The sequence below is a fragment of the Lepidochelys kempii genome, chromosome 26 (assembly GCF_965140265.1).
Source record: "Lepidochelys kempii isolate rLepKem1 chromosome 26, rLepKem1.hap2, whole genome shotgun sequence".
NCBI lineage: Eukaryota > Metazoa > Chordata > Testudines > Cheloniidae > Lepidochelys > Lepidochelys kempii.
This window is the reverse complement of record NC_133281.1, coordinates 2,714,990-2,733,846: the sequence shown is the minus strand read 5'-3', so window position 1 is coordinate 2,733,846 and position 18,857 is coordinate 2,714,990. Positions and strand designations below refer to the sequence as shown.

Sequence of the window (18,857 nt, the reverse complement as noted above, 5' to 3'; positions counted from 1 at the left end):
CAGTGACGAAACCAGCAACAGCCATTCCCTCCCCCCAGCAAGCCCAACCACAGATGCTACCAGGAGGGCCAATCCTGGGGATTGTGTGGGTGACAGGAAGGATGCTCTGTGAGGCAGACATAGGGAGGGATAGGCTGTGGAGGTTCAAGCTCACGAGATTTGGACTGCGAAATGAACCAGAAGAGGATGCTTTGATTTGATTCCAAGCTGTGCAGGGCTCCGCTCCCCGACACCTGTATGAACCACATCTTACAGGGTTGGCACAGGGTACTGGCCATTGTCCATCTAAAGGAGAAGAGCAGGAAATGCAGGTAGATAGATATATATATGGAGCTATTGGCTGATATTTTATTCTGCCCATCACTGTCATGGGCACCAGTCAAAGCTAAAACCACTTCATCCTTCTGCCCTGGATATACAAGTCACGTTAGCAGGAACATCTCATCACGGCAGACTACATCGAGCCAGCTTTTCAGGAAGATTGCGGATAGGGGTGACATGCCTGCTGTTACTGCTTTGGCAGCAGGAAACAGGGCCACTAGTTACTGCCATTCTCTTATTTTAGAGGAATCAATGCTGGGTCATTTGAAATCAAAGCTAAAAGCATAAGAAATTTAAAGTCGCTGAAATGGAAAAGAAGCAAAACTAAGCATTGAAAAATTCACTGCTAACGAGACCATGATGGGACAGAGTTAAAGCCAAAATTAAATGGGGTTATAATGTCCCAAGCAAAGCCTATACAAGAGAATGTAAATTATCTAGAAAAAATATCTAATCCATGTGCAGAAATATATACACCCTTACTAGACTGGCCTGTGTTAGCTACCCTAGTCCATGTTTTCAAACCTGGCTGCCTACGCCTGCACCCATCTTTGAAAACAGTGGGCAAAGATTTTCAAAATTAAGGACCTAAAGTTGGCCTCCATGGAAGCTTCTGGGTGCGGAGTGTTTTTGAACCTACAGCCAGTAGGACCAGATATTCAAGGGCTCAGTATAGCAGTTAGTGCAAACAGCAGCTGCATGCTGGATGCTAAACTCTTTTGAAAATCTGGCCCCAATTTCCAGTGCTGAACATTTGAAAATCTGGTCCTGAGCAATTTGGAAAGTCCCCAACACTGCAAACACTGACACCCATGGTTCACTTTGCACACAAGAGAGTCCCAGTGACTGTAATGGGACTGTGTGGTTGCACAAAATTTTGCACACAGGTATCTGCAGGATCAGGGCGTAGATTAGGTACCTAAATATGGATCTGAGGCCCTGACTGTAGGCTTCTGTTCTTTCAAACCTCAGCCTTGGCTGTTGTATATAGTTTGGAAACTGACATTATGCAAATTAGTTTGCTTAAAAAGCTAATCACTTTGAAAGGTCAAAACTCTCATTCATAATCGGACTAAACAAAAAGCTAATTAGAGGCCTTTTGTGTGTGTAAATGAGGAAGGAGAATTCTGTGTACTCTCAGGAGCTTTGATGTTCAGGAGGGCTCTTGGCAGGATTAATTCCATCCTGAGGTATTTACTAGTAAAACACGCTTGCAAAGTGAGTGGAAATAATGACACAGAAATGGCAAGAGTTTTAAATGTGTATTACTGTAGCCATTATGGATTGAAGGATGAATTAGAGAGAGGCCAGAGCCAAAGCTGGACCTTTGGCTGGGAGTATTGAGTATAGAGCATGGGAGTCACCATTATTGATGTTAGAGATAGTTAGACACCTTGCCCATCCTCTCTGGCCCGCACCAGACCGGTCCTGACACTGTACTCTATCTGGCCCCCCATTACCATAGCATCTAAGGTACTTTGCAGCCTTTAATGTATTTAAAGACTCTGAGCACTGACTTGTCATCCCCATTGTACAGGCAGGGAACTGAGGCCCAAAGAGACTAAGTGACGTGCCCAAGGTCACCCAGGAAGTCTGTGGCAGAGCAGGGAATTGAACGTGAGTCTCCTAGGCTAATGCCCTAAGCACTGGACCATCCTTCCTTCCCGTTCCCCGGTGCTTTGACCAGTCCATTTTAAAATGAATCTAGCCATGGGGCTTTTACCACTTCCCTTCTGAGATTATTCCAGACCTTGCCCTTAGGAAAATATTCAGCACATGATTCTCAGAAATGCCCATTCACTGTGGATCTGGCCTTTTAGAGGAGCTGTGCTGATAGCGGAAACAGGAAATCCATTCAGTGAAAATATCGTGTGCACACAAAGGCAATGTGCGCAAAATAGCCACGTGGGAGCTCCTCGTCTGTGCAGCCTTCTCATTAGCAGTCCCTGATTTGGGGTGTGTCTTCATTCCTGGCTGACCCAGTGCACCCCCTTGCAGGTGGGCGTGGTATTGTGGGTGAGCCCTTCCTCGATTTTTCCCTCTCCCAGGGTATTAACTGGTCCTGACAGATGCTAAAGAGCACCTCCACCGGCTTTTGGAGGCCCTTATTTATTAACAGAAAAGCTGCCGCAGGACACAAACAAAGCTTTCACCCCAACATTTCAGCTGGTGACCAGGTCATTCTTAATCCATCTGTCCCCCACCTGCGTCCAGTTCTTGCCTCCAGCCAGGCTCTTCTCCGGGGGATCTCTCAGTTCCAGTCTCTGCCCTTGGTGTTAGGCTTCCTGTCTCTGGAGTCAGGAGTCCAGGGAGGTCTGTCCACTGCCGCTCTTCTCCATGGATAGTGGCTGATCCTTGCCAGGTTGGGCTTCCAGATGGCGTCAAGGGCATCCAGGGCTGAGACCAGGCCCTCCTGGATGCCCACTGACTGCAGTCCTGCATCTAGGAAGTTCGCCCTTTCCGCAGCAGCAGTCTGTGGGGTCCCCAGATAATTCTCACTCCAGGCTCTTCATCAGCAACTTCTCCTGGGAGCTGCTCTGAACAGGAGCGTCATGTCTCCCTTGGGGGCTCCCCTCTAACTGAGCTTGGGGAACCTTTATTAAGTCCAGGTGCTCGATTACTAACCAGACACCTGGGGCAGTCAATTACCCCTAGGTGGGGCCTTCATAAGGCAGTCAGGGGCAGACTGGGCACTAACTCCCCATAAAGGGCAGCTGGTCTGTAACTGGATGCCTCAAGTTTGGGTGGCTGAGGAGAGTCAGTGGAAGTCTCTACTGGTTACATCTATGCTGCAGCTGGGAGTGGGCTTCCCAGTGCGGGTAGACAGAAACAGGCTAGCTCTGCTTGAGCTACTGTGCTAAAAATAGCCGGGGAGGTGGGGTAGCACAGGCCAGGGCTCGGACTAGCCATGCAAGTGGAAACACGCCCCAGCACCCTGGGTTCGTATTCAGGAAGATAGGCCAAGCCGCCACCATGCTGGTATTTTTAGCTCACACAGACCTAGCACGTCTGTCTAAGTGGGCTGGGAAGCGCACCTCCAGGTGCAGGATAGACATTGCCCTCAATGCGGTCCCTCACTTTAGGTAACGAAAATCAGTGGTGTGTTGGAAAATGTAGCTGTTCGATCCCAAACCTGTCGAAAGTGACTTCACTTCTGTCTCAGGGTGCTGGGCCCCAGCTTGCAGGATTGGGACCTAGTCAGGCTGTATTTGCATGAAGGCCGAGTCAGACGCGCCCATGGGTTTGGGATAAGGCGAGTCTCAGCCGTCAGAGGAAAGGCTTTTGAAAAGAAAAAGATTAAAAAACATGGGGTCAGGCAGAAGATAAACAGTGCTGCTGTCACTCTCCGAACAGTCCAGCTAACAGCACATGGACTGCTGGGGACAGTACAGGCTGGGACGTAGACCGTTGATCCCCTTAAAATGGGTTTTCACACTGGTGTAGCACCAGCCTTCCAGCTCTCCCCAGCTGTCATGCTGCACTGTCACTCCAGCTGTTACACAGCAATGGATTCCTGTTGCCAAGCTATGGATTTGGTTTTAATAACAGTTAGTGCAAACATTGTAAATTTACTGCTGTTAGAGAGAGTTTTTGAAAACGTCCAACTCTGGCTATAATTTTTCAACCGCACCAGCTGTTTGCGTTCTGTTCATACCTGACACGGTGCTTTGAAATAGCAATCACTGTATTTATAAGAAGGGAAGGACTCATAAATATGTCAGGAGTGGAATATACAACGCCATATTTCACCATTTTCTATTTTAAAATTGTGAGTTATGGCTACAGAAATGTGGACCCATTAAAGGTGATATGATGTATTTTGTGTCTTGTTCAGGAGCCCATCCATCATTGAGACAATAAAGAAAACCGCACTTACTTTTTTCTCCTGTCGTCTGTAATTTATGATGCCCAAAAAGCTGTAACCTTTTGGCAGGCTTTGCAGAAACTGCTGCTCTGTTAGCAACTAAATAACCTTTTATAAGGTTTTAAATGTGTTGCTGCAGTCTCAATGCACTTGCCATATCGATCCAGAATATCCTGCAAAAAAAAAAAAGGGGGGGGGAAGAAACATGATCTATAACAGGATCGATAACGGTATATAGATTGTTGAAAGATGCTGTAATGATTTTTGCCAGCCATCATCTCTGTGTGTTGCTCCCCGCCTTTTAGGCTTCAGCCTTTGCTCAAATTAATTAACCTTGCTGAGGCTCTGTGTGCTCCAGAATTAGTACAGCAGAGACAGGGCGCGCTGCAATGGCTCATTTGCAGGATGGAAATGAACCCCAATAAGTAAATAAATAAATAAATAATGAAAGGCAGCAAATAGGGCACTAGTCAGGAGACCTGGGTTCTATGCCAGCTTTGCCACCCACCTGCTGTTTGACCTTGGGCAAGTCACTTCCCCTCTCTGGGCCTCAGTTTCCCCTCTCACACCTTTGTTCGTGTCCTCTATTTAGACTGCTGGTTTTCGGGGGGACGGGACTATCTCTTGCTGTGTGTCTGTACAGCACCCAGCATGGGGGAGCTCAAATCTCATCTGGGATCTCTAGGCCAGTGGTTCTCAACCCAGGGTACATGTACCCCTGGGGTACTCTGAGGTCTTCCAGGGGGTACATCAGCTCATCTAGTTATTTGTCTAATTTTACAACAGGCAACATAAAAAGCACTAGTGAAGTCAGTGCAAACTAAAATTTCACAGACAATGACTGGTTTACACTGCTCTGTACACTATACACTGAAATATGAGTACAATATTTATAGTCCAATTGATTTATTTTATAATGATATGGTAAAAATGAGAAAGTCAGCGATTTTTCAGTAATAGCGTGATGGGACACTGTTGTATTTTTATGTCTGATTTTGTAAGTTTTTAAAAGTGAGGTGAAATCATAGAATCATAGAATATCAGAGTTGGAAGGGACCTCAGGAGGTCATCTAGTCCAACCCCCTGCTCAAAGCAGGACCAATCCCCAATTAAATCATCCCAGCCAGTGCTTTGTCGAGCCTGAACTTAAAAACTTCTAAGGAAGGAGATTCCACCACCTCCCTAGGCAACGCATTCCAGTGTTTCACCACCCTCCTAGTGAAAAAGTTTTTCCTAATATCCAACCTAAACCTCCCCCACTGCAACTTGAGACCATTACTCCTTGTCCTGTCCTCTTCTACCACTGAGAATAGTCTAGAACCATCCTCTCTGGAACCACCTCTCAGGTAGTTGAAAGCAGCTATCAAATCCCCCCTCATTCTTCTCTTCTGCAGACTAAACAATCCCAGTTCCGTCAGCCTCTCCTCATAAGTCATGTGTTCTAGACCCCTAATCATTTTTGTTGCCCTTCGCTGGACTCTCTCCAATTTATCCACATCCTTCTTGTAGTGTGGGGCCCAAAACTGGACACAGTACTCCAGATGAGGCCTCACCAATGTCGAATTGAGGGGGAAGATCACGTCCCTCGATCTGCTCACTATGCCCCTACTTATACATCCCAAAATGCCATTGGCCTTCCTGGCAACAAGGGCACACTGCTGACTCATATCCAGCTTCTCGTCCACTGTCACCCCTAGGTCCTTTTCCGCAGAACTGCTGCCTCGCCATTCGGTCCCTAGTCTGTAGCTGTGCATTGGGTTCTTCCGTCCTAAGTGCAGGACCCTGCACTTATCCTTATTGAACCTCATCAGATTTCTTTTGGCCCAATCCTCCAATTTGTCTAGGTCCCTCTGTATCCTATCCCTGCCCTCCAGCGTATCTACCACTCCTTCCAGTTTAGTATCATCCGCAAATTTGCTGAGAGTGCAATCCACACCATCCTCCAGATCATTTATGAAGATATTGAACAAAACCGGCCCCAGGACCGACCCCTGGGGCACTCCACTTGACACCGGCTGCCAACTAGACATGGAGCCATTGATCATTACCCATTGAGCCCGACAATCTAGCCAACTTTCTACCCACCTTATAGTACATTCATCTAGCCCATACTTCTTTATCTTGCTGACAAGAATACTGACAAGAAATTTGGGGGTACACAAGACAAATCAGATTCTTGAAAGGGGTACAGTAGCCTGGAAAGATTGAGAGCCACTGCTCTAGGCATTACCATAATACTACTAATAATTTTACACCTAGGGAACAACAGTTTTATATCCCCAAGAAGTTTGCCCAAGATAGTGACTTAGGACCAGTTCAGCCGTGGTACTCAGAGGTGCCACTTCCATTTGCACCATCTCTCTTATGGCCCGAGTCCTGCCTCCACTGAAGTCTATCTAGGTACTTGTATGGCCCCTATCATCACAACCTCTCCCAAATATGTAAAAACTGACCACCCAGATCCTCAGCTGCGGCCTAGGAGCATCCGGTGGTTCTAAGTTACCTTTGCACTCCACTAATCCTGGGTCGCTTGTGAATCAGGCTGGGTCTCTAATGTGAGTTACAGCCGTGGCCGTTCTAACTTGCAATGGCATTGCAAGGTGCAGAGGAGCCCTGAGCATCCCCTCTTTTCCCCAGCCATGCCTCTACTCTGGCAGGAAAGGTGGGTGGGTGCAATAGATGCTGCTGGCCAGGGATGATTCCCCACCCCACCCCAGGGCCTGCCCTGCCAGCTTTAGAGAGGTTTTGCATTGGCAGTAGGCTGCAAAGCAGAATCCAGCCCAGAAAGTCAAGGGTGAAACTCCCGTTGAATTTAACGGGGCAGGATTAGTCCCTTTGATTGCAGAAGCCCAACTCCTTGACAAAAAGGGAGGGCTTGTGAATAAGGCATTGCCATAGAACTTCGGAGACCTAGGTTCAGTTCTTGACTCTGGCACAGACTGGCTGGGTGACCTTGAGCATATCACTTCATCTCCTCTGCAACAGCTTCCTATGTGTAGAATGGGGATAATAATACTCCCCATGGCTACGTAAACGGTCAGCTCTCTGGGGCAGGGTCTGTCTCCTACTGTTTCTTTGTACAGCACCTAGTACAATGGGCCTGATCTCAGTTGAGGCCTTTAGGTTCTACTAATACACAAATAATACATAACAATGGGCATGGGACAAAATCAAGCAGCACAAAATGAACACCTGGCAGAAATCGCTTAGAGTGAAGTGGGATCAATTATGTTAAGCTACAGCATATTTTTCCAGACTCTGATTTCTCTAGAAGAAAGTGCTGAGCACCCACACTTTGAAAATCAGGCTATTTAAGGTGTCTCATGTTGGGCACCCAAAATCACAAGCCTCTTCTGAAAATCTTGGCCTGGTGGAATTCTGCTGCTAAGCTAGGTCCACTCACAGACCCACTAGTTTGTAGACATAACAGATCCACTTTCCCGGGTTTAATTATTAACACTAGACACTTACAGGTTTTCAAAGTGCTTAGTGGAAAGCAATTATAAGGCAGAAGTCTCCTGGTTCGCAGAGCTAGTCAATCAAATATAAAAGAGAATACAAAATGAACTGAGGAAGCATGTAGCCATGTATTGACAGTAGACTGCTCCCATAAAGCATAACTCCGGTTACTGTCCCTTTGTGAATTGGTCTCTTTGTCATTTATGTTCTCCCCCCGCAGCAGCCACCAAATCATTATTAACATTATAAATAAAATGAGAGGGCAAGTTATTAAATCTAAAATATGTGGAGTTCTCCTAGAACTCACTGAGTAGTTCATAAATATGATGGCTTAATTTCATCTGTAATCCAAATGGCTGATGAAGCATTACACAGCTCTCTGTTAATTGAAGTTGTTAACAAAGCTGAAGAGAGAGATTATTATGTATAGACTTATCCTTCAGGGGTATCATCATAACAGATCATAAATGGAAATGAATTCATTGCCTTCACGTGCCACTGCAGGATCCCTGAACACAGTTTTATCTCAGATGGATGGACACAGACACCCAGCAAGTTTGGGGGATATTGCGCTGCTGAAAACGTCGTCTTTTGGATGGAATATAAAACAAAGGATTTGGACACTTGTGGTCGTTAAAGTTTGTAAAGAACAAGGTTGCCAGCCCCATGTCCTGACCAACTTCCATTCTCCCTGCTAATCTTAGGCCAGAAGTTTCAGCTGAATAAGGTATTCTCCTTCATTGACTATCCTAAACCCCTGTGAGCCATCAAACAGCTGCCTCATTCCACCCCACACATAGCTGCATTGCAGGCTGATCCTGTGTAGAGTTGGTCTATCAGACTGTGATGTTTGAAAAGCTCTTTGAGACCCTTCAGGATGAAAGACTCTATAGAAATGCAAGATCATTGTCATTATAAGGAGTGTACAATACAGGAGTAAAGATGGAAAAGCCATTCCAACAGCCCATATACCCTGACAGAACTGACCAAATGCAATAGACTCCTCTGAGTTCAAACTGGTTAATCTACTCCAGAGCATCAGCCAAGTTTCTTTGCTCGTTACATACAAACAAAAAACTAGCACATTTTTCTGATTCATAGACAAATGGTCATTATTATCCCCATCTTAAGGGTCTATATTTTCAGCATGTTGCTTACAGTAATAATTGTTTCACTTCTGCAATAAGTGCTTGTTAGTGATGGGCTATTTGTTTTACGGACAAGAGGCTGCATGCTGTAACTGAGGATTAGAAGTTTATTGGTACAACTGTACCTCTTCCAAACGCTTTTGAATCTTTGTTTCTTAAACTCGGATTCCTTTGGGCACCAGGAGATATTCCAGACACCGAGTGCATGCACATGCCATCAGAAAGTAAACTAGCTAATCTAATTACGCCCATCTCCATAGGATCTATAGCGTCTGTTTCTATAGACATACATGTTCTAACCACCTAATGGAATATTTTAAGCCTTATTTGATGTGTTGCATTTATATAGCTATCATGGATTCATATAGCTATATTTGTGTAACAGAGAAAGGATGGTCTTATAGTTAAAGGACTGGATTGAGAATCAGAAAATCTGCATTTCCGTTCCTGGCTCTGCCACCGATTTCCTGTATGACCTTTGGACAGTTAATTATTCTGTGCCTCAGTTCCTCATCTGCATAATAATGAATAATGTCTCAGAGCAGGAACTGCCTCTTGCTCCGTGTACATACAACACATAGAACAATGAGGCCCCAACTGGGTTGATTGCCCACCCTCCTCCACCCCACATATACAACCTGAAAACACCGCACTGTCCTGTCACAGGGTCTCTAGAAGGTCCTGTCAGGGTGATACTAATAAAGAAATAATATTGCATCGCAGCCAAATGTGGGGTGCAAAATCATGTACAGATCCAGCCCATCAAATTTGCTCACTGATCAGAGGATCCGCGCCGCCCCTTCCCTCCCCAGCAAATGTGCAGGACTGGCCCTTGTCCCCATTAGTACTGCCTCAACCCTAAGGTTTCCTACGGAGCGCAGCAGCCTCTCTGTTATTACTGCTGCTACTGGTCTGCCGTTGTATTTGCAGCCCTGCAGTATGTATTTCTAAGCTGTGCCTATTCCAGGTGGCGTTATGAAAACACACAATGCTGTTTCCTTCTCCTGGATCCCATCGGGTTTTTCCATCCAGCACGTTATCCAAGAAATTCTCCTCTATACCTCTGAGGACTTACCACGCTTATCTGGAATGTGTTACTTGCACACAGCAAATGCAAATTAACATTGTCTTCACATTTCACTGGGGCAGTAAAGGGGAATGTTGACATCAGCCTGAAAGTAGAATTAGCTTTTGCATTATGTGGCGCGAGACAGAGGTGTTGAAACCTGCATGTGAGACTTTCCAAGTTCAGTAAAGAACTGTTCTGGCAGCACTGCAAAAACATTGTACGGCTTCCAACAGCCAGAGGTAAGCTGAGCGCTCTCTCTGTTAGAGGCTGTATTATTGCTTTTGCTGGCCTTTCAAAACCCTGCCATTTTGTCTAGTTACTTCTAATGTGCTGCTGGTTTATTGCAAGCTCATCTCATTAAGAAGAACAGAGTTGCAATGCTATCAGGCTCTGCTACTCTCTGATAAAGAGCTGCTTTAGTTCCTAGCCACATTAGCCCCCAATTACAATCTCTCTCTAACCACATTACTTTTATAACATCCATAGGAACACTTTGAACTAGACTAGACGTGGACTGTAGGGACTACTCTGTAATGCCTGGGAGTCAGGCGGGTTGCAGGGCCGTCGTACCCAGTGGTCAGAGTTCATGCAAGGGGTCTGATCGCCAGAAGATCCAATCCAAGGGGAAGGTGCAGCTGGCAGGGTCAGGGGGTCCACGCAGCAACTAGTAGGCAATGGCTTGTTGCTCAGACAAGGGCAGAAGATAAGCAGGAAGTTTTATGTCGAGTCACCAGCCAATCAAGGCCAAGACCATGTGGCCAATCAGGAAGCGGGTCACGGAACCCCGGAAGCTGGACCACCCTCGTCTGTGTTGATTTGGCACGGTGGCTAAGCCTGCTTTCTGAAAGTGCAGCAGGCCTGGATTTGAGACCAGGGTCCTGACGCAATCCTGCACTGGCGGAAGTGGGACATACTCGATCTCTCCCAGCTATAACTTCTGTGAGTCTGTGTTAACACCTGGCACACAAAGGTGATGTTTAAGCTACTGGCATCTACTTACATTGGGGCACAAAGACTCCATAGTCAGATACAAGACTATGAGCTTTTCCCATGGGCATTCATGCACCAGCATCTAACCTCCAAGATACTGTGCCCAGCCCTGGCAGGGATGGTCTCTTTGGCTGTTCCACAGTCCTGCAGGAGATGTCCTTGGGACCCCACCGTGATGTAAAGATGCTGGAATGCTCACTCTATCTCACTGATTCACTAATTCTGAAGGGTATTTTCTTATCCCCGGGAGATCAACACTAGCATTTGTGTAACAAAGTGTCTGGTGATTTGGGGCACCCAAAATGAAGCAACTTAAAGGGGACTGATTTGCAGACAGTGCTGAGCACTGACCCTCTGAAAAGCAAACTTCTTTAAGGTGTCCCAGATTGGGGACCCAAAAATTCAAATCACTATAGAAAATTTTGGGTGGGTAGAAGTCAAATACTTCATGCTTTGTCAAGAGCAGCTGTTGCAATGAGTGCTAGGCTCTGGCCCTGCCCTTTCGATGTACCGAGAACTTTCATAGTGATGGTGGAATGGACATGTATCTGAAGCCATGGTAGGTCAGGGTTTGACCCCGAGCTTGTGAACGGTGTTGGGCAGCACTGTCACTGGGCTATTTTCCCACAAAAGTAGGTCAGTTTCAGTTTTCTATCTGCTGTTTCGGAGCCGTCAGATGTGTTGCGGGTTTGACGTTTGGCTTTTTCACTAATTACATTGAGAACCACTTTACCAGACACGCTGAGAAGGCAGGGGCTAAAGGGAGCAGAGCTGAAACCACGAGGGGAAGGCAAGAGCAAGACACTTACAGGGGACAGGCTTGTAAGGTTAAGTAGCTTTCCTTGCCTGGCAATTATATTCCGTCCTTCTCTTGAGGCAGAGTTTTGAGAAGAAGGGTAAATTAGGCTGCGTGATTCGAATTAACCCTTCATCTGCCTTTGCCTCACAGATAGCCTTCAGCACCTGCAAGACGAGAGGCTGTTTGGGGATCCCACGTAATCCAATCCTTACCTCTAGGGAGGCTTCCCACTGTCTGGTTCCACCTTGCCCAGAAGCAGGCAGCAACTTATCACTCTGTCCTCCTACACAGGGTCCTGATCTTTCCTATAAGTCTACGGCCATACCTCCTACTTCATGGGGGGACCTGACAAGGAACAGGGCGAAAGCTGATGGAAGAGGAGCAGCAGTCAGGGATGCAAAGAATAGAAAAAAATTGGGGTATGTGCCCAGTGGGGGCAAAATCCTCACTTATCTCCTTGCTTGTCAGAAATTATGCTTGCTGCAGTATTGTTATGGTAGGAGTCACCAGGTGGCACTGTTACATATAGTCTTACAAGTTCTTCTTAGCATGCAAGCACTGTCCAGTCTTTGAAGAAAGGCTGTATTGTTATTAGTTTTGTTTTTACAGCATCAATTGGAAGGTGCCGTTGCAAACAGCAGGAGAGTTTGCTCTCTGCCTTAGTTCTCCAACTGTTCAGTTCGTGGGGCAGAGTTGCTTCCTGGGTGCCAGGCATTGGTGTTTTGCCTGAAATTCCTAAGAGAGGGGATTGCCTGGGTGTCATTTGTGACCACATCTGTTCCAGGACTGGTGTATATAGTGTAAATAAACAAATTACACTAAGAAAGAACAGAATTATCAGACACACAGATAAACATGATAAGTTGGGGAAGAGTCAACACAGCTTTTGTAAGATGGAAATCATGCCTCACCAATCTACTTGAATTCTGTGAGGATGTCAACAAGCAAGTGGACAATGGTGATCCAGTGGATATACTGTTCTTGGGTTTTCAGAAAGCCTTTGACAATGTCCCCCACCAAACACTCTTGAGCCAAGTAGGCAGTCATGGGATAAGAGGAAAACCCTCTCATGGATGAAGACAAGGTTAAAAGATAGGAAATAAAGGATAGGAATAAATTATCAGTTTTCACGATGGAGAGAAGTAAATAGTGGGGTCCCCCAAAGATCTGTCCTGGCATCTGTGCTGTTCAACATATTCCTATATGATCTGGAAAAGGGGGTGAACAGTGAAAAATGTTCAGACAATACAAAACCACTCAAAGTATTTAAGTCCAAAGCTGACTGCAAAGAGTTACCAAGGGATCTCACAAAACTGGATAACTGGACAACAACATGGCAGATGAAATTCAATGTTGATAAGTAATGCACACTGGAAAACAATCTCACCTGTACAAACGAAGTGATGGGGTCTAAATTAGCGGTTGCCACTCAAGAAAGAGACCTTGGAGTCATTGTGGAGAGTTCTCTGAAAACATCCACTCCATGTGCAGCGGCCGTCAAAAAAGCAAACAGAATGTTAGGAATCTTTAAGAAAGGGATAGCAAAACAGGAAATATCATAATGTCACTATATAAATCCATGGTACGCCCACACCTTGAATACTGCACGCAGTGCTGGTCATCCCATCTCAAAAAAGATATATTAGAATTGGAAAAAGTACAGAGAAGGGCAACAAAAATACAGGGGATGGAACAGCTTCCATAAGAGGAGACACTAAAAAGACCGGGACTGTTCAGCTCAGAATAGGGATGGCGAAGGGGGATATGATAGAGGTTCAGGAGAATGCGAGTAGGGAAGTGTTATTTACCCCTTCCCATAACATAAGAACTAGGGGGTCAACCGACTAAATTAATAGGCAGCAGGTTTAAAACAGCACACAGTCAACCTATGGCACCCATAGCCAGGGGATCTTGTGAAGGCCAAAAGTATAAGTTGGTTCAAAAAAAAATTAGATAAATTCATGGAGGATAGGTCCATCAATGGCTTTTAGCCAAAATGGTCAGGGATGCAACCCCATGCTCTGGGTGTCCCTAAATCTCCAACTGCCAGATGCTGGGAGTGGATGGATCACTCAATAATTGCCCTGTGCTATTTATTTCCTCTGAAGCATCTGGCCACTGTCAGGATACTAGGCTAATGGATCCTTGGTCAGAGCCAGTAGGGCCATTTTTATGTTCTTACGGAAATTCCCAGATTCCATATCACTGATTTCTCCTCCACCAGAAAACCAAACTGTAAGGCCACCCCAACTTCTGCTACTGACCAGCTCAGGGGTGAGATTATTAGTGTAAAGGAGAAAGCCTCCTGGTGTGGCCTGGTGATTCATGTTCCAATCTGCCAGGAAGCCATGTTGTTGAATGTTTCGAGCTGGGGAAGCAGGATTCCTGGGTTCTATTCCCAGATCTGGTACTGACTCACTGTGTCACTTTGGGCAAAGCACTTGCCCTCCTTGTGCCTCAGTCTCCCCTTTAGTAAAATGGGGATAATACAGTCACACAACTCTGCCTCACAGCTGGGTTCATTTGGCTTCCCAGGTCGCAGGAGAGGGATGATGCTGCTGCAGATGAAGGCGCATACCCAGAGCATTCATCCAGGATGAATTGGGAGTAGTCTTCACACTTTCTGAAGGGAGGCCACATCCAATCTGCTCTAGCCAGAAAGCAGGCATCCATCGTAACAACTGGGGCTGAGAGGTTTGTAAATGGGGAAGGAGGGAAACCCGGTGATGCCAGAAGCAGGTGAACGAAATGAAGGAGCATTATGTATAATATTAAATGTAATGCTATTCCATTTTCCATCTCAGTTATTGTATTAACTGAGAACTTATGCTTGCACTTAGAAGATTCTGTCACATTTTATGAATGCGATGATCTCAAAGTAATTGGTGCTAGAAATATGTCATATTAAATTACAGATACCAATAAACCTTATTGAAACTCATACATGGTAGATAAAGGATATGGGCCAGATTCTCCATTGCCCCACTCCCTACGGAGGTATTTCCATCTGTGCAGAATGGGCATCAAATCAGAGGAAGCATTTCAAAATCTCTGAGCACCGGGGTAAATATTCACACAACTGGTTGTCAGGGTTTAAGGTTCCTTTGCTTTGGTACTTGCTTCTTACCTTGAGCCACCAGAATGTGTGCGTGGTGACCTTCAGGGCCCCATGTGGACCCATACCACTTTTGCTTTGCACCTTGAATCATCATTTACACAGTATAAATTGGGTGTAAAATGCTGTACCGTTCAGATTTGGTAGGTCTTTGCATTCCTTTGCACGATAACCCAAGGTGCAGGTCAGTGGTGATTTGGACCATTTGGCCAACATTTTCACAAGTGCTCAGCAACCCACACGTGGGGCCAGATTTCAGAAGAGCTCAGTTCCCATTTAGGCACTTAAATAAGTGGCCCGTTTTCCAGAGATGCTCAGCACTTCTGGTGTGTGTTGCATGACAGTCCGGCCCTACAAATCCAGTCCTTTCTCCCAGGCTTTTCCTGGTTGGGTGGGGCTGAGTAGGATTACTGGGGTTCTGGGGTGGAGATTTTGGAAGGAATTTGTGCTATGGAGACTTGCCCTGGGACTGATTTCAATTATACCCTTGGTGTTTATTGAAGGCATTAGTTAATTATTCTCTCACTATTTCCTTGTGCTCCCTCATCTAGCTCCATCTGTCTCTTGATTGTAATCTCTTTGGGGTAGGGACTGTCTTTTTGTTCTGTGTTTGTACACCTAGCACAATGGGATGCTGGTTAATAACTGGGGCTGCTGGACGCGACCACAATATCTATAATAAATAGTAATAATTAATAATAACTCCCTTGTGCTCAGAGAGCTGGGGGTGTCAGATGGCTGTGGGAGTGGCCAGTCTCCTGACTCAGAAGGCTTTTCACAGGAATCCCTTTGCAAACGTTCCTGTTGCTCTGTGGATTAGGTTTTTAAAACTTTTGTAAGTGCTGGAAGAACTTGAGAGGGGCAGTAATAAACCAGAGTAAATAACAGATAGCTGTAAATACCCACACACCTGAACAGGACTGAACACTCTGCTACAGGAAAGTATAAATCAATTCATTTGATAATCTCCACCCCCAAAGCAAACAGAGACATCTCCCAGGTGCTTTGGTTATCCCTTGGCTGGAATGTCGGTCACCTGCCAAACAAGCTTTTGCTCACAGACTGCACCTTTCCTCTGCTGGGAAGTTTATATAGGTTCTAATCAACATGAAAAGACATCCTTGCAACTTTAAACGCTCTTATCGCTTGCCATACTTTACCCAGTGGCTGGTATCATGATTTGAGACCACTATTCTCATCATTCTAGAGTAGGAGGACTTGTGGCACCTTAGAGACTAACCAATTTATTTGAGCATGAGCTTTCGTGCATCCGATGAAGTGAGCTGTCGCTCACGAAAACTTATGCTCAGATAAATTGGTTAGTCTCTAAGGTGCCACAAGTCCTCCTTTTCTTTTTGCGAATACAGACTAACACGGCTGTTACTCTGAAACCTGTCATTCTAGAGTAGGTTGTTTTATCGACTTCGCCAAACAACACAGAACAAAGTTTGGAGTGTATCACAACGCATACACTCTGTCCTGTCTGGAGCGGGACATAGACACAGTGTTACTCATTCCCATAATCCAGACAGAGCCCGCAGAGGCCTTTGCAGAGGGCTGGCAGCTATCCGCTCGGAGAGTGTTGCTTGATGGTGTGGCAGAGTGGAGTGGTAGCCTCCAGGAAAGTGACAGGCCTGGCTGAAGTGGGACAGGTGTTCTGAAGGGGAATGCTGGCGGCAGGGGAGATATTTTTTATCAGCATCAAGATTTCATTTCTCCATATCAGAAGCGGAATGATGCGGGTCTGGGCCATATTCTGTGTCACTTCCACCAGCGTGAATCCAAAAGACCTGCTGTACCGTGCACGCTCATTTGCGCCAGTGCAAAGGGGGTGTTAAACACCAACATTCTGATCTGGTAGCATTTCACACCCATTTGCCCTGGCATCATGGATTCGGCCTGCGTTGAGCTCAGTGGGCTTACTCTGCATTTGTGCCAGCGGAAGAGAGAGCTGAGTTTGGGCAGCTGCTGTTTCCTGAGGAATGCCGGAATCCTTTTCTTTATTCCATTCCTGAGTCACATACCGAGGTCTTGTCTAGATTACAAGTTACACCAGTTTCACTAATGGAATGTTTTGTTATTGATTTTAGGTAAATCTGTATGTACACTTAAATCAGTTTAAATCTGGTGTATTTTAGGTTTAAACTAATCTCATCAGGGCCCACACAGACAGCTTCACCAGTTTAACCAAGGGCTTCTCTACACATGGAATTATTCCATAATAGTTATGTGAAAATGGATTAAACTAAACCAGATCAAAGCACTTTTAATCCAGAATGAGAGATTCCACACACAGTTATTCTGGAATAGCTATTGCACCTTAAATTCACCTTAATCTGAATTAGCTTTCTAGTGTAGACAAGCACATAATCAATAAAAAGCCACCATTAGTGAAAACAGTGCAATTTATAACCTAGACAGAGCCCTATTCTCTCATCTCCTCTCCCTGTCACTCATCAGACAAGACAAAGCTCACGCTGCCCTCTGCACTGCAGAGTTCTTGATACCATTCGCTTTGGGTTGCTTTAGGGCAAATGTTACATTGTCCTTGTTAAGAAAGTCAATTCTTATTAAATAGGACATCTTATCAATTTTAAGCTGCCAGCTCCTGATCACTGCATGACTCTCACGGTCTTCTTAGCATTGTTCCTGGGATGAAGGTGAGCAGGATTGGGCCCTGTGTTAATAATAATAGTCAGCACTTTATCATGCTTTAAAACATTCAGAACTCTCTACAAGCATTATATCATTAATCCTCCAAGCAGCCCTGCGGGGTCGGTAAGAACTAATTATTATCACCATTTTACAAATGGGGAAATCAAGGCAAAGAGGTTAGCATGTGTCTAGCTAAAGGGGACACGGCATGTCAGGGCAACACTGGGCGTAGACCTGAGGAATTCCTGGCTCATTGTGGAAGGCTGCGTTGCTGGTTGGGAAATGGGTGGAAGGGAAGAGGGAAATTACAAAAATGTTCTCCTCAAAAAAAAAAAAAAAAATCTGCAAAAATGTTGACAAAATTCCATTGCCATTTTTCATTGAAATGTAAGTTTCTAAACCTCCCTCTGCTCACATTAAGTTGTGCTGAATATAAACAGTGAGGCTCGATCCTCAGCTGGCATAGCTCCATTGACTGCGCCAGAGCTAGGCCGATTTCCACGGGCTCAGCACCTATCCAGTGAGTCACGGACCCGGTCCTGCATGGCTAACACTCCCACCAAGGACCAGCCTGGCATGAAAAAGAAACACCTCGAATAGTGTGTGACTCTTGGGCATTGATTATAAAGACCTTTCAAAGAGTGGCTCTGCTTGCTGTGCTCTCTCCTCCGCCACTCCCACCTCGGTGTTTTGCCAGCTCTCCCAGCTGCCTGGCAATGCAGCACGCCCTGCTCCCTGCGCCCTGGTGGCGAGGGGGAATAATTGGGCGCAGCAGCACATGTCGTATGGCTGCTTTAATCCTGATCCAGGTGGCTGCAATCCAGTGCATGATTTACATTGCCCTGACCCTGAGCTGTCAAGAAGGAACAGCCAGATTAATGGGGTGGGCGGGTGAGTGTAATAATCGTTTGTTTGATGTGACAAGCCTGATAGGCGTTGATTTACTTACAGACTGATAGGCTTTTAATTGAGCACCTCCATCCCAGTCACATCAAAGGCAGAGAAGTTGACAAGAGGCCCCCTTTTACGGAAAGCTCTCAATGACTGACAGATCCTGTATGCTAATTATTCGGGGGTTCTCAGGATTGGCCAAGCCATATTCAGAAAAAGCCCCTTTTCTTGCGGAGGGTGTGTCCCTCCCCCACATTATCCAGTGCCCTCTAGCAAAGTAACACATTCTCTCTGTAACTCAGCAATAGCCTTTTGTCAGCTTTCCAAGAGGCCTTTTTAAAGCCCCAGTGTCTCTTTCCTGCTGCTAGGAGAGCAAGAGGGATGTGTGGACAGGGAGTGGCATGAGATGATCAGAGGCCATGCTATGCTGTAAACCCATGGGTGGTGAGTTTATTTTGACACAAGCGGGAGTGGCAGCTGCCACTTGTTTGCAACTAAAATAATACCCACAAGAGTTCTGATGGCGGACAAGAGGCCAGTCGGAA

General features: G+C 45.8%; 1 long non-coding RNA gene across 1 annotated transcript in view; it reads right to left on the bottom strand.

Moving 5' to 3' along the window:
* Nucleotides 1-1,568: 1,568 nt before the first annotated feature.
* LOC140903600 (uncharacterized) overlaps nucleotides 1,569-18,857 on the bottom strand; it is a 31,944-nt gene continuing 14,655 nt past the window's right edge. Inside the window, exons 2-4 of the long non-coding RNA XR_012156302.1 lie at nucleotides 13,039-13,130; nucleotides 4,199-4,359; nucleotides 1,569-3,600 (exon numbers count right to left, since the gene is read on the bottom strand). This is a non-coding gene — a long non-coding RNA (uncharacterized lncRNA). The remainder of the gene's footprint in view (nucleotides 3,601-4,198; nucleotides 4,360-13,038; nucleotides 13,131-18,857) is intronic.